Source organism: Chrysochloris asiatica, unplaced genomic scaffold (assembly GCF_000296735.1).
Source record: "Chrysochloris asiatica unplaced genomic scaffold, ChrAsi1.0 scaffold00429, whole genome shotgun sequence".
Lineage (NCBI taxonomy): Eukaryota > Metazoa > Chordata > Mammalia > Afrosoricida > Chrysochloridae > Chrysochloris > Chrysochloris asiatica.
This window is the reverse complement of record NW_006408947.1, coordinates 647,070-662,617: the sequence shown is the minus strand read 5'-3', so window position 1 is coordinate 662,617 and position 15,548 is coordinate 647,070. Positions and strand designations below refer to the sequence as shown.

General features: G+C 39.8%; 1 pseudogene; it reads right to left on the bottom strand.

Annotated features, from left to right (window-relative positions):
• The window catches only part of LOC102839077, a 31,181-nt pseudogene extending 21,413 nt beyond the window's left edge, over window positions 1-9,768 (bottom strand).
• Window positions 9,769-15,548: the final 5,780 nt, after the last annotated feature.

Sequence of the window (15,548 nt, the reverse complement as noted above, 5' to 3'; positions counted from 1 at the left end):
CCCTCTTGAAAGCTTGTAAGCCAGTCACTTCTTACCTTTGTATCCCTCCCCCCATTTTGGGTAGCCAATGTCCAAGTTGCCCATCCCTGTCTAATCTTTGTGTGAAGGGGGTGGGAATAGTTCTTGCAACAGGGATTTGTTTCCTTTTTTGAGATACTGAATTTATAGGTGTTGATCATGTTTATCGAATTGTATCAGATGACGCTTTTTTCCTCTTCTTTCTTCTTCGGGTTGAGATCTGTTGAGTCTTTGAAGCCAAGTCAAGTGGGTATCCTCTGCAAGTGTGGGTGTTCTTGCGTCTGTCTGCCCTCTTTTTATCAGCTGGCCACCCCACTCTCCATTCTAGTCCTCTGTAGCTGTGTCATTGACTCTGTGCCAATGAGTCCCCAGGTCTTGCCTTGCTGCTGGCCGACCAGGTCTCCACGCGGGTTCACAGTAGTTTGCTGAACGATGTAGGGCTTAGCTCGCCACTTCATTCATGTTCTTCGGTCACTTCCCCTTCTGGGTGATGTGCATGGTTGCCAATCAAAGCGTATATTTCCCTTGCGTCTTAGTCTTGGAAGAGAATTTGCACTGAGAGGACCCGACCACTTGCCTTGATGTCTCCTGGGCAAGCAACCTGCATGTTCTTGTGGTAACAGTCGGACTGCCCTTATTGTTTTGTATTTTTCCTGTAGGTCCTTCTTTCAAGAATAGCTTCTGGTTTTCTAACTGCTCCAGGCTGGTCTGCTTGTCCTTTCAAGTGGAAAATTTCCCGTTTCTGAAGGTCTGGATGTGGTTCGGGTTTCCACCTATACTCCCATGTAATGCAGAGGCTCCTCAGGAAACCTTCTTCACTGGACACATTGTAGCCCCATTTTAGGTATTCCAATCAGTTATAGGAAGAAGATGGGCTTACAAGCTTCCCATGTTGATATTTCTGGTTATTCCTTTCTCTCCCCCTCCAGTGTCTGTTTTATAATATATTGCAAAGAAAACCAGAATTCAGAAGACAGCCAAGCATCTTAACATTATTCCCCCATTTTCCTCATTCCATACATGTTTCAGTCTCTGTATTCCAGAGCCCTGTTGTTCCAAAGCTGTGCCTACATCATTTTTTACTTCTGTCCCATTTAGCCCCTTCATACCTGTCTAATTGTTCTCCCATCTGCTTTGTTCTTCAATTCCCCTCTCCCTACTTGTATATTGCCCCCTCCCCAATACCCAAATTATTCTGTGTCCATTCCCTGCCCTGTGCTCCCCTTTCCCCTCCTACCCCTATCCCTAAATCCTAGCAACCAGCTAAGAATCCACTTTAGTGGATTAGTATGGGTTCTTTTTCTTAGTCTTTTACATTAGTGGTCCTATGCAGTATTTTTCCTTTTGTGACTGACTAATTTCACTCAACATAATGCCCTTAAGGTTCATCCATATTAGGAAGTGGCATGCAGCTTCCTTGTTATTTTTCAAGGTAGCCTAATACTCCATTGTGTGTATGTACTATAGCTTGTTTATCCATTCTTCAGTTGATGGGCACTTTGGCTGACTCCATCTTTTTGCTATTGTAAATAGTACAGCTATGGACATTGGTGTGCATATATCTTCCCATGTTGTGGCTCGTTTGTCTTGTTGGTAAATACCCAGTAGAGGAATTGCTGGATCGAATGGTATTTCTATTTTCAACCTTCTGAGGAAGCGCCATATTGCTTTCCAGAGAGGTTGGACCATTTTGCAGTCCCACCAGCAATGCAGGAGTGTCCCAGTCTCTCCACATCCCTGCCAGCATCTATTGTCCTCTACATTTTTTTTTTTGATCTTTGCTGTTATTGCTGGTGTGAGATGATATCTTTTTGTTGTTTTGATTTGCATCTCTCTAATGGCTAGTGATTGTGAACATTTCTTCATATGTTTGTTGGCTGCCCAGATCTCCTCCCTGGTGAAGTGTCTGTTCATATCCTGTGCCCATTTTTTGATTGCGTTATTTGTCTTGTTTTTGTAGATGTGTAGTAATTTCCTATATATTTTAGAGATGAGTCCCTTATCCGATATGTCGTTGCAGAAGATTTTTTCCCAGTCTGTGGGTTCCCTGTTTACTCTCTTGGTGAAGTCTTTTGATGCACACAAGTTTTTAATATTTAGTATGTCCCACTCATCTATTTTGTCTATTTTTATTTGTGTATTTTTCAAAATGTGTGGCAGTCTGAATATTCCCTGAATTTTTTTTAAAATAAATGTTTTATTGTGAAGCCATGTGGACCTGGACTTTTTTTGTTTGGAGATTTTGGTGACCTGATCAATTTCTTCTTTTGTTGTAGATCTGTTCAAGAGTTCTACTTTACTCTTTGTAAGTTTAGGTAGGTTGTGCTTTTCTTAAAATGTATCCATCATCTCTAAATTTTCAAAATTTGTTGGAATACACCTCTTCATAATATTCCACTATTACACTTTTTATTTCTATTGGTGTTGTTGTGACATCACCCAAGTGGTTTTTTAAATGTGTTTTATTTGTGTCTTTTCCCTCTTTTCTTTTGCTATGTTTGCCAGTGGTTTGTCAATTTTATTAATTCTTTCACAGAACCAACTTCTTGTCTTGTTGGTTCTTTCTGAAGCTTTTCTGTTTTCTAGCTTTTTTTTTTCTTTCTTTTCTGCTCTAATCTTTATTATTTGTTTTCGTTTCTTGACTGTAGTTTTACTTTGCTGGTATGTTTCTAATTTTTCGAGCTGTTGTGTTAATGTGTTGATTTTGGTTCTTCTTTCTTTTTAAATATGTGCATTTATTGTAATAAATTGTCCTCTAAGCACTGCTTTTGCTGTGTCCCAAAGATTTTGGTAAGTGTTTTTTTTTTTCTCATTTGTTTCTAGGAATTTTGTGAATTCCCATTTTATTTCTTCACTGCCAAGTAGCTTTGAAGCTCGGTATTATTAAGTTGCCATCTATTTGACTTTATTTTCTTGGTGTTCTATTTTTTATTTCTAATTTTATATTATTGTGGTCCGAGACGATGCATTGTAGTATTTTGTTGTTTATAAATTTATAGAGGCTTGTGGTCTAACACATGGTCTATTCTGGAGAATGTTCCATGTACAATGGAAAAGAATGTGTATTGTGCTGTTGTTGGGTTGAATAGTCTATATACATCTATAGGGTTATGTTGGCTGATTGTGTTGTTTAATACCTCTGTGTCTTTTTCGGGTTTCTTTCTGGTTTGTCTATCTTTTCTCGAAAGTGATGCATTTAAATATCCCACTATTATTGTAGATATGTTTCTTTCTTTCTTTGAATGTTTTAGAGTGTGCTTTATATATTTTGGAGCTCTTTCATTAGAAGTGTAGAGCAAGGTTATGTCATCTTGTTCTTTGTTGTTGTTGTTAGGTACAAACAAGTCAGTACCAACCCATAGTGACCTTATGTCCAGCAGAATGAAACACAGCTCAATCATGGGCCAACCCCAATACTGTTGACACGCTTGAGCACAACAATGCTACCACTTTGCTAATGCATCTCATTGGTGGGTCTTCCTCTTTTTCTCTGACCCTCCACCTTACCAAACATGCTTTTCTTCTCTAGTGACTGGTCCCTCCTGACAATATGTCTGAAATATGAGAGAGGAAGTTTGGACATCTTGGCCTCCAAGGAGCACTCTGGCTGCACTTCGTCCAAAATGGAACTATTGGTTCTTTTGGCAGCCAATGGCACTTTCAATATTCTCCTCCAACACCATAACTCAAAAGCATCATTTTTTCTACATTCTTCCTTATACAATGTCCAGCTTTCGAATGTATATGAGGTTATTGAAAATACCATGGCTTTGGTCTCGTGAATCTTATTCCTCAAACTGACATTCTTGGTCTTCAACACTTTCGAAAGGTCTTGTGCACCAGATTTGCTCAATGCAATATGTTGTTTCATTACTTGATTGCTGCTTCCATGAGTGTTGATAGTTGATCCAAGAAGAATGAAGTCCTTGACAACTTCAATCTTTTCTCCGTTGAGAAGAATGTTGTTTATTTGTCCAGTGGTGAGGATTTTTGTTTTCTTAACATTGAGATGTAATCCATACCAAAGACTGTGCTCTTTGATTTTCATCAGTAAATGTTTTAAGTCTCTTCACTTTCAGCAAGCAAGGTTGTATCATCTGCATATTGCAGATTGTTAATGAGTCCTCCTCCAATCCTAATGCCACATTTTTCTTCATATAACCCAGCTTCTCGGATTATTTGTTCAGCATACAGGTTGAACAAATATGGTGAAAGAATACAACCCTGTCTCACACCTTTCCCAATTTTAAAACATTCAGTGTTCCCATGTTCTGTTCGAACAACTGCTTCTTGGTCTAGGTATGGATTCCTTATGAGCACAATTAAATGTTCTGGAATACTCATACTTTGCAATGTTGTCCATAGCTTGTCATAATCCACACAATTGAAAGCCTTTGTGTAGTCAATAAAGCACAGGTAAACATATTTCTGATACTCTCTTCTTTCAGCCAAGATCCATCGGACATTAGCAATGATATCCCTCCTTCCAGGGCCTCTTCTGAATCTGGCTTGAACCTCTGGAAGTTCTCTGTCAGTGTATGATTGTAGCCGTTTCTATATTACCTTTAGCAAAACTTTACTTGTATGGGATATCAAAGAGATTGTCCGATGATTTCCGCATTCCGTTGGGTCACCTCTCTTTGGAATGGGCACAAATATGGATCTCTTCCAATCAATTGGCCAGATAATTATCTTCCAAATTTCTTGGCAGAGGTGAGCGAGTGCCTCCTGTGCTGCCTCACTTTCTTGAAATATTTATTCCATCAATTCCTGGTGCCTTGTTCTTTGCCAAGTCCTTCAATGTACCTTGGACTTCCTCCTTCTGTATCATTGGCTCTTGATCATATGCTACCTCTTGGAACAATTGAACATGAGCCGTTTTAATTTGGTACAGTAACTCTGTGTATTCCTTCCATCTTCTCTGGATGCTTTCTGCATCATTCAATAATTTTCCCAGAGAATCTTTCAGTAATGAAAGTCGAAGATTGAATTTTTTCTTCAATTCCCCCAGCTTGAGAAATTATGAGCATGTTCTTTCTTTTTGGTTTTCTGATTGCAATTTTTGCACATTTTGTTGTAATATTTGACTTTGTCTTCTCGAGCTGACCTTTGAAAATTTCTGTTCAGCTTTTGTACCTTCTCATTTCTTCCATTTGCTTTAGCATCTCTACGCTGGAAAGCAAGTTCCAGTGTCTCTTCTGACATCCATTTTGACCTTTTCCTTCTTTCTTGTCTTCTCAATGACTGTTTGCTCTCTTCATGTATGATGTTCTTGATGTCATCCCACAACTCTTCTGGTCTTTGGTCTTTAGTGTTTAATGCATCAAATCTGTTCTTCAGATGATCTCTAAATTCAGTTGGATATATTCAAGGTCATATTTTGGTTCTCGTGGACTTGTTTCATTTTCTTCATCTTCAGTTTGAATTTGCATATGAATAATTGATAGGGTCTGTTCCACAATCTGCCCCTGACCTTGTTTTGACTGATGATATGGAGCTTTTCCATCTTCTCTTTCCACAGATGTAATCAATTTAATTTCTATATGTTCCATCTGTTGAGGTCCACGTGTATGGTCATTTCTTATACTGTCTAAAGAAGGTATTTGAAATGAATAAACCACTGATTTTCCAAAATTCTATCATGCAATCTCTAGCATCATTTCTATCACCAAGGCCATATTTTCCATTTTCCTCTTTGCTCCCAACCTTTGCATTCCAATAACCAGTAATGATCAAGACATCTTGACTGCATGTTTGATCAATTTGAGATTGAAGAAGTTGGTAGAATTCTTCTGTTTCATCCTCACTGGCTTTAATGGTTGGTGTGTAAATTTGAATAATAGTGGTATTAACTGGGCTTCCTTGTAGGCGCATGGATATTATCCTATCACAGACAGCATTGTACCTCATGACTGATCTGTATATGTTCTTTTTGACAATGAATTCAACACCATTACGCTTCAACTTGTTACTGTTGGCATAGTAAACCATGTGGTTGTTAGATTCAAAAGGCCAATACCAGTCCATTTCAGTTCACTAATGCTTAAGTGAGCTGTACTATTGACCCTTTGTTCTATTGACCTTTTAATCATGAGGTCTTGTTCTATTGACCCTTTGATCATGAAATAATATCCATCTTTATCTATTATGCTGTTTTTTGCCTTAAAGTTAATTTTCTCGGAGATTAGTATTGCCACTTCTGTCCCCATTTGTTTATATTTGGTATGTATTTTTTCCCATCCCTTAACTTTCAGTCTACTTTTTTCTTTGTGTGTAAGGTCTGTTACTTGCAGATAACATATTGAAAGATATTGTTTTCTTATCCATTCTACCAGTTTCCATCTCTTAACTTGTGCATTTAATCCGTTGACATTCAGGGTAATTATTGATAGGTATATATTAATTGTTGTCATTATGTTTTTTTGTTGGTATTGTTGTTATGCTGCTGGTTTCTTTGTTCTGCATTCCTTGCTGTGCTGAGTTCATGTTTTTTGTGTTCTTTCTTGTCAGTTTCTCCATTGTTTTAATGTTTCCATGTTCTTTTTGTATTTTTCATTTTCTTGGTATTTTGTGAATTATTAACTTTTTTGTGGTTACACTATATCCTGTTAACTCTCTCCTCTATTTAAGACAGTCTATTTGATTCTACAATCCACCTGGATCTCTTTGCCTATGTTTTTACCTTATTTTGCATTGTAATTTTTTGATCATAAACTGACCTCCTAGATCCTCTGAATTTATCCTTATACTTTTTTTTTTTTTTTTCCTGTTCTGGACTCTTTCATCTGACAATTGAGTTCTGGGTGGTGCTGCCATGTATGTCAATGTGTGGTTGTTATCTGTTCTTTTTGGTTTTCAGTCCAAAGAACTTCCTTTAGGATGTTTTGAAGTGCTGGATTTACTTTGTTAAAATCTCTTAGCTTCTGTTTATCTTTGGATGTTTTGATTATACCTTTGTATTTGATTGACAGCTTTGCTAGGTAGACAATTCTTGATTTGCAGTTTTTTTTTTCTTTTAGGGTTTTATATGTCTCCCCATTGCCTTTTTTCCTGCATGATTTCTCCTGAGAGATCAGAGCTTAATCTAATTTTCTTGCCTTTATAAGTAACACTTCTCTTTTTATTAGCTGCTTTTAGGATTCTCTTGTTGTCTTTGGATTTGGAGAGCTTGGTTATGATATGTCTGGTGATTTTCTTTTGGGATCTGTCTTCTTGATGTTCATTGTACTGATTGAATGCCTATCTTTTCACTTTTCATGATGTCAGGTAATTTTTTTTCCAGCAGCTCTTCAACTCTCTCCTCTGTGGACTTGTGTGATTTTTCCTGTTCCGGAATGCCATTAATTCTTAAGTTATTCCTCTTCATGTTGTCCAACATGTATCTTAGACTTTCTTCTGATTTTTTAAATCCTTTTTTCTGCTTGCTATTCTATCTTAGCAGTTTTGAGAGATTTGTCTTCCAGCTTGCTGCTTCTGGCTTCCATCTTGTCAATACTATTTCTTTACCCTTTCAGTGTGTTGTCCATTTCTGATATTTTATTATTAATCATTTGGATCTCTTTTTACAGGTTTTGGTTTGTTTCCAATGCTGCATCTATCTTATTTGATTTTTCCTGTAGTGCTTTTCTGACTTCTTCCTTATTTTTCTCAAACTCTTTTTGGAGACTTTGGATGTACTTCAATATCATTTTCCTGAATTCCTTCCCAGGCAGTGCCTAGCCCTGCTGTCCTTCCAGTGGGAAATCTGTGTCTACATCTATCTCATTTGTGTCAGTTACTCTATCCTGTTTGTGGACATGTGCTGCTATGCTCGATTGTTTCTTGGGCATCTTCAATAATTAGGTTTTCAGTAACTAAATGAATGTATGTTGATCTTTTATTGAGGTTTCTGACTTCCTTTAGGTTGATGTGATCATGAGATGGGCTTCCCTTTTCACTTTTCTTATTACTCAACTCAGAGTAACTATAGCAGTTATTGGCTGTCTATGTGGCGTATGTTGTTGTTGTTATGTGCCGTCGAGTTTGTTCCAACCCATAGCAACCCTGGATAGGGTTTCCGAGGAGCAGCTGGTGAGCTTGAACTGCCAAACTTGCAGTTCAAACAGCTTTGCAGTCTCGTGCATTAACCCACAACACCACATCTGGTGTATAGCAGCTGGTATTAGCTCTTGACTGGATGGTGGGATTTTATACGGTGTGAATGCAATGTGGATATATGACCACAGTTACTGTCTCTTCTTGGGTAATGTAGGGAGAGAAAGAGCCCCCTGAAGGTAAAAAGGATACCAAATATTAAACAACAACAGCAACAAAACAAAACACCAAAAGTAAGAAACAGATTTGGTATTACAGTCTATAATCGTGTAAAAATAAAAAGATGAGGAAAAAAATCTGTAGCAAAATACAAGTATGACTTTAATGCCCCTTTCTCTCAGGGCTAAAGCTGTTCTGGGAGAAGATTCTGTTTTAATCAGTTTCTGGTGGCTCCTCCCACTTCCGCAATTCTAGACCCAGAAATCTTTGCTCAGCAGATATGTGTGCATGTATAGTAGAACTCTCCAGAGGTGGAGGGGGCTGTCCACTCGCTCAGGCACCCCCTTTAGTCACCAGAGTGGAGGTGTGCATACAGCAAGAGTCCAAAGAACAGAGAAAGAAAAAAAAGAATGTCCACACCTGTATCTCTGATGATCCTCAGAGTTTTGCACTGAGAGCGCTTCTCTGACCCTGCTCCAGCTCCTTCACACCCAAGATGGCCACTCCAGGAGCTGGTTAGGCTCAAGGGATCCGAAACCAGTATTTCTTGCCTCTGCTACAAATTCCACTGGCTGTATGCCTTCAAACTTTCTAAATATTCCTTTATATGTAGTTCCAGGTTCTGGTTTGATACTGCTTCATCCAGTATTCTGTGTTTTTGCTGCCAGAGCTTTGCACCACCTGTCTCCCTAATCTGCCATTAATCCCCGCCCCCAAAGCTGCAATTCTTTTAACAATAAAAAATATTCCTGTTTACTTCCTTTGATTACTGACTTTTCACAGTATAGATTTTAATGGTCTTTTTTAAAATTTTTTTATTTACCTTTCCAGTAATCACATTATTGAAAATGCAATGAGCTGGCCTGGTTTGTCATATAAATTAATTAGTGCAATTGTGTCTTAGTAACTTCAAAATTAACACCTTTTTTTTTGATGTATACACTAGAACCAAAGCTCAGGGCACTCCATGCATGATGAAATCTAGCACAGGACTCAGGAGGACAAAGGAATGACTATGATGAAGACATTTGAAGGATTGGGTAGACGTTTGTGGAATAGGTTCTTGGGAAGACTCTGAGCAGTCATGACCTTGATGCAAATTCTGGGGAATTGTAAGTTTATATATACAACTCAAATAAAACTCACTTCCATCAAGTCTATTCCATATAGGGTTTATCAGGCTGTAAACCTTTATGGGAATCAGAAAGTCTCATCTTTCTCCCTTGGGGCAGCTGGTGAGTTTGAGCTGCCAACCTGTGTTACTAGTCCAAGGCTGTTCCTACAGTGCCACCAGAGCTCTGAAAACTCATATTGGAACATGATTTTCTTGATCTGAAAACAGATGAGAAACTCTGCTGCTAGATCCTATTCTGTGCAGAGATTCCAGGGACACACTTCAAAAATTCACAGCCCTTCTCCCTCAATCTTAGTCAGCCCTAGGTCAGGCCATTCGTAGAGGCACAGTTCTCCAACTTACCTTCTCACAGGCACCTTCATGGTTGATACCAGCAGTTGAGAGACACACTTAATGAAGGCATAACCCTTCAATCCTACTCCAAAGTCCTCTTTTCGCAGCTATCACTGGTGGTACTAGCAATGCTAGTAAGGAAAGTGTGATTGTAGCATAGTATAGAAACATTTCCTCCCTTCCCTCCCCTGGGCTTTCCATATGGTTTGTCTGTACCTGATTCCTTCCATACCCCAGAAAGAGGACACTAATCAAGGGAACAGCTGAAGAAGCTAGGGTGGTGGCTGTCTTGTGCTCTCAAGGGAAGTCACTTCCTATGCCATAGAGGTCTGAGAGAAGATTCAGGGGAGGAACCCTAGTGGTACTATGGGTTAATTTGTCTTCAAACCACAGGTCAGTGGTTCAAACTTATCAGCCTCTTTGAAATAGAAAGATGAAGCTGTCTATTCCTGTGAAGATTTGCAATCAAGGAAATCCTATATAGGGTCACTATTAGTCAGAATCAACATGATGACATTGGATTTGGTTTGTTTTTTTTTAATGCTGTCTAGAGAATGAATCCCTCCTTCCCCATCCCTGGTAACCACTAATAAACATTTGTTCCTTCTCAAGTCACTTCATAAAGTGAAAAATACAAAAATTTTTGTGTGATTAACTTACTTCACTAAACATAATATTCTGTCTTTCATTCATGTCCCAAGATACTTTGCTACTCATTATTTTTCCTTGCTAAGTAGTAGTTCATTGTATTTATGTACCACATTTTACTTATTAATTTGTTGGTGGGTACTGTAGAGCCCTGGTGTTGTGCTGTGGGCTAATGTGTCAGACTGCAAAGTTGTTTGAATTGCAAGGTCGGTGGTTCAGACTCACCAGCTACTCTTTGGAAACCCTATACAAGGTTGCTATGGGTTGGAATCGATGGCACTTAACAACAACTTGGAATGTAACAATTTTTTCTGCTGTTGTAAACAGTACTGTGATGAACATTGCTGTTGTTAGTTACCATCACGTAGGTACCAACTCATAACAACCCTATGCACAACAGAATGAAACACTGCCCGGTCCTGGGCCAACCTCACAATTGATGCTATGCTTGAGCCCATTGATGCTGCCACTGTGCTAGTCAATCTCGTTGAGGGCCATCCTCTTTTTCTCCAACCCTCTACTTTACCAAACATGATATCCTTCTCCAGTGACTGGTCCCTCCTGACAATATGTCCAAAGTATGAAAGACAAAGTCTAGCTGTCCTAGCTCCCAAGGAGCACTCTGGCTGTATTTCTTCCAACACAGATCTATTTGTTCTTTTGGCAGTCCATGGTACTTTCAATATTCTCTTCCAACACCATAACTCAAATACATCAATTCTTCTATGGTCTTCCTTATTCACTGTCCAAATTTCGCATGCATATGAGGCTGTTGAAAATACCATGGCTTGATTCAGGCACACTTTAGTCTTCAAACTGACATCTTGGCTCTTCAACACTTTAAAAAGGTCTTGTACAACAGATTTGCCCAATGCAATACATCGTTTGATTTCTTGTCTGCTTCTTCTATGAGTGTTGATGGTTGATCCAAACATTCTTCATTATATGAAGAAAAATGTGATGAACATACATGTGTTTATGTCTGTTTGTGTCATTTTTGTTGAATTCTTAGTGTATATACATAGGAGTGGAATTGGTAGGCCCTATGGCAGCTCTAAGGAGCTCTGGTAATGTAGTGTTTACAAATTGGCCTGCTAACCTCAAGGTCAGCGGTTCAAAACTACCAGCTGTTCTATGGGAGAAAGAGGAGGATTTCTGCTCCCATAAAGATTTACAGCCTTAGAAACCCTAGACAGGGTCGCTGAGTTGGAGCCAACTTCACAGCACACCGCCACCACCACCACTATGGCAGCTCTACCTTTGGTTTTTTGAGGAACTGCCAGATTGGTTTCCACAACTGCGGTACCATTTTGCATTCCCACCAGCAATGGATGAAGGTTCCAATTTTTCCACATCCCCTCCATTGTATATATGTGTGCTGTTGCTGTTGTTGTTAGGTGTCATGAAGTTGGTTTCAACTCATAGTAGCACTATGCACAGCAGAAGGAAACACTGCCCAATCCTATGCCATCCTCACAATCACTATTAAACTTGAGCCCATTGCAGCTGCCACTGTGCCAATCCATCTCATTGGGGTGCATCCTCTCCTTTGCTCTCCGCTCACTCTACCCAGTATGATGTCCTTCTCCATGGACTGGTTCTCCTGATACTATGTCCGAAGTTTGAGAGATGAAGTCTTAACATCCTGACTTCTAAGGAGCATTCTGGCTGTATTTCTTCCAACATAGATTTGTGCATTCTTCAAACAGTTCATGGTACTTTTAATATTCCTCTCCAACACCAAAACTCAAATGCATCAATTTTTATATGGTCTTCCTAATTCACTGTCTAACTTTCACATGCATATGAAGCTATTGAAAATACCATGGCTTGGGTCAGTTGCACCTTGGTTCTCAAACTAACCTCTTTGCTTTTGCAGACTTTAAAGAGGTCTTGTACAGAAGATTTGTCGTTTGCAATACGTCGTTTGATTTCTTGATTGTTACTGCCATGAGTGTTGATAGTGGATAGAAGCAAAATGGAGTCTTTGACTACTTCAATCTTTTCTCCATTTATCATGATGTTATTGGTCCAGTGGTGAGGGTTTCTGTTTTCTTTGCATTGAGGTGCAATCCATACCGATGGCTGTGGTCTCTGATCTTCATCAGTAAGTATTTTAAGTCTTTTTCACTTTCAGAAAGCAAGGTTGTATCATTTGTATATCACAGGTTGTTAATGATTCTTCCTCTAATCTGGATGCCATGTTTTTCTTCTCAGATTATGTGTGTCATGGGTGAGAAATGGTATTTCACTGTGGTTTTGATTTACATTTCTCTAATGTGGTGCTGTGGGTTAATGCACCAGACTGCAAAGCCATTTGAACTGCAAGATCAGCAGTTCAAGCTCACCAGCTGCTCCTCGGAAACCTTATACATGGTCCCTATGGGTTGGAACCGACTTGATGGCACTTAACAATAATAACAATGGCTATGATGTTCATGTGGCTATTGGCCATTTGAATAGCCTCTTTAAGGAAGTGTATGTTCTTATCATTTGGACAGTTTTTGATTGGGCTGTTATATTTTTAAGTTGTAGAAATTGTCTATATGTTTTCAGTATTAGGCCTTTATTAGTTACATTACTCCCCCAGGTTCCCCCCAATTTGTAGGTTGTCTTTTTTGTAAATTTTTTTTAAGGTTTTTATTGTGGATTGAGTGAAAGTTTACGGGCAGATCATCAGTTTTACATTCAACAAATCATACACCTTGTTTAATTACATGTACCATCAGTTAACAGTATTTCTCTCTATTCACTTTAGCTTTTTTTAAAAAAAACCAATAAACAAGAAAACACTCAGGGATATAAAATAATTTACAGCTCTAAAGGGCACATTCTGCAAGTCGGCCTCCTGGCCATCAGCTCTTAGTACCTCTCTTTCCATGAATCTAGAGTCCTCAGCTGCTCCCCGTCTCTATGATCCCATCTCTGCCTCCATCTCTGATGTTGCTGCTTCTCTGGATAAGGTCCCGCATTCTGCTTGTGCTCTTCTACCTTGATGGTACTAGGGTTCTCTGTTTCTGGGTTGTAAGATTAACTACTCCCCATTTTTGTTACCAAACTTCTGCATTTACAATTGTGACAGTCGCAATTAGTCATGGTAACAATTATTTACTATTGAATCATATGAATCTTATCCCCATCTTTTTTCACCAGACCCATCTAGACAAGATGAAAACTGTTCAGTGGGGACTCTTTCTCCCCCCCACCCCTCCCACACACACTTTTTTTTTTTTTTAATGCTTTGTTGTGGATTATGTGATAGTTTACATGGAAGGACATTAGCTTCACATTGTCCCATCATATATCATTTCCTTGCCATGGTTACAATCCCCTCCATGCATCATCCATCATCCAAAGGGTATACCCAGCAAGCTTGCCCCCCAATCGTCAGCACACAGCCCCTCTCCCTCTCCAGGTCCAAATTACCCAGCTGCTCCATGTCTCAATGTCATCATCTCTGCCTCCATTTCTGTCATCACTGTTTCTCTGGGTAGGGTTCCGTTCTCCGCTTTTCTCCCTTGATGGTCCCAGGGACCTCCACTCCTAGACTACAAAGTTAATCACTCCCCTCCCTTTGCCACAAAACGTCTACTTTTACGTTTCCAGCCCTAACAATCAGTTCTGATAACAATTATTCGCTATTGTATTGCAAGAGACCTAGCCACATCTCCTTTCATCAGCCCTGACTAGGAAGAATGGATACTACTCAGTGGAGATTCTACCTTCCTCAATGCCCTCTGGTTCCCTCTTAAAAGCTTGTAAGCCAGTCATTTCTTGCCTCTGTAGTACCCCCATTCTGGGTAGCCAATGTCCAAGTAGCCCATCCCTGTCCTCTCCATGTGCAGAGGGGGTGGGAATGATCCTCGCTGTGAAGATTTGTTCCCTTTTATGAGCTACTGCTTTCATATATGTAAGTTAAGTTCATCAAATTGTATCAGATTATTCTTTTTTTTCCTCTTCTTTCTTCTTCTGGTTGAGCTCTGATCATCCAGTCATTAAAGCCAGGTTATGTGGGTATTATCTGCAAGTGTGGGTGTACTTATGCATGTGCCCTCTCTTCTTATCAACTGGACACTTCACTCTCCACTCTAGTCCTTTGTGGATATGTCACTGACTCTGGGTCCAAGAGTCCCCTAGACTTGCCACACAGCTGGCCAACCAGGTCTCCAGCCATGTTCATAAGAGTCTATTGAGTGTTGTAGAGCTTAGCTTGCAGGTTCATTGCTGTTTTTCCCTCACTTCCCCTTATTGGTGATGAACGTGGTCACCAGTCAGAGCGTGTATTCCCATTGAGTCTTAGTCTTAGAAGGGGGTTTACCCTGAGGGGGACCCAACCACTTGCCTTGATGTCTCCTGGGTGAGCCACTTGTTTGTTCTTGTAGTAATCAGTTGGTCTGCCTATATTGTTTTGTATTTTTCCTGTCAGTCTTTCTTTCAAGAAGTATCATCTGTTCTTCTGGCCGTTCCAGGCTTGTCTGCCCGTCCTTTCAAGTGGAAATTTCCCCTCAGAAGATTCTGGATGCTGTTCAGGATTCCACCTGTACTCTTATATAATGCAGAGGCTCCACAGGAAGCCTCCTTTACTGGGTATGTTGTAGCCCCATTTTAGCTATTCCAATCAGTTATAGGCAAAAGATGGACTTACAAGCTTTCTATGGTGCTATTTCTGGCTATTCCTTTCTTGCCCCCTCAAGTGTCTATTTTATAATGATATGCCAGGGAAACCAAGATTCGAAAGATAGCCAAGCATTTTAACATTATTTCCCTCCTTTTTCCCATTCCAACCATGTCTCCATCTCTGTATCCCAGAGCCCTGCTGTTCCACGGTTGTGCATACATCATTATTTGCCTCTGTCCCACTTCAGCATCACATTCATCCTATCATATTTCATTTCATTGCAATGATTACAATCCCCTCCATGCATCATCAAATAACCAAAGGATACACCCACAGGCCACTCCTTCCCCACCCCTGGCTGTTAGCAAACAGCTTCTCTCCCTCCCTAAGTCCCGTGTCCCCAGCCAGTCCATCTGTCCATGCCATCATCTCTGTCTCCATGCCTGGCCTCACTGCCTCTCTGTGCAGGATCACACTTTCCGCTCTTCTCACTTGATGGTCCCAGAGACCTCCACTCCTGGGCTGCAAAATCAATAACTCTCC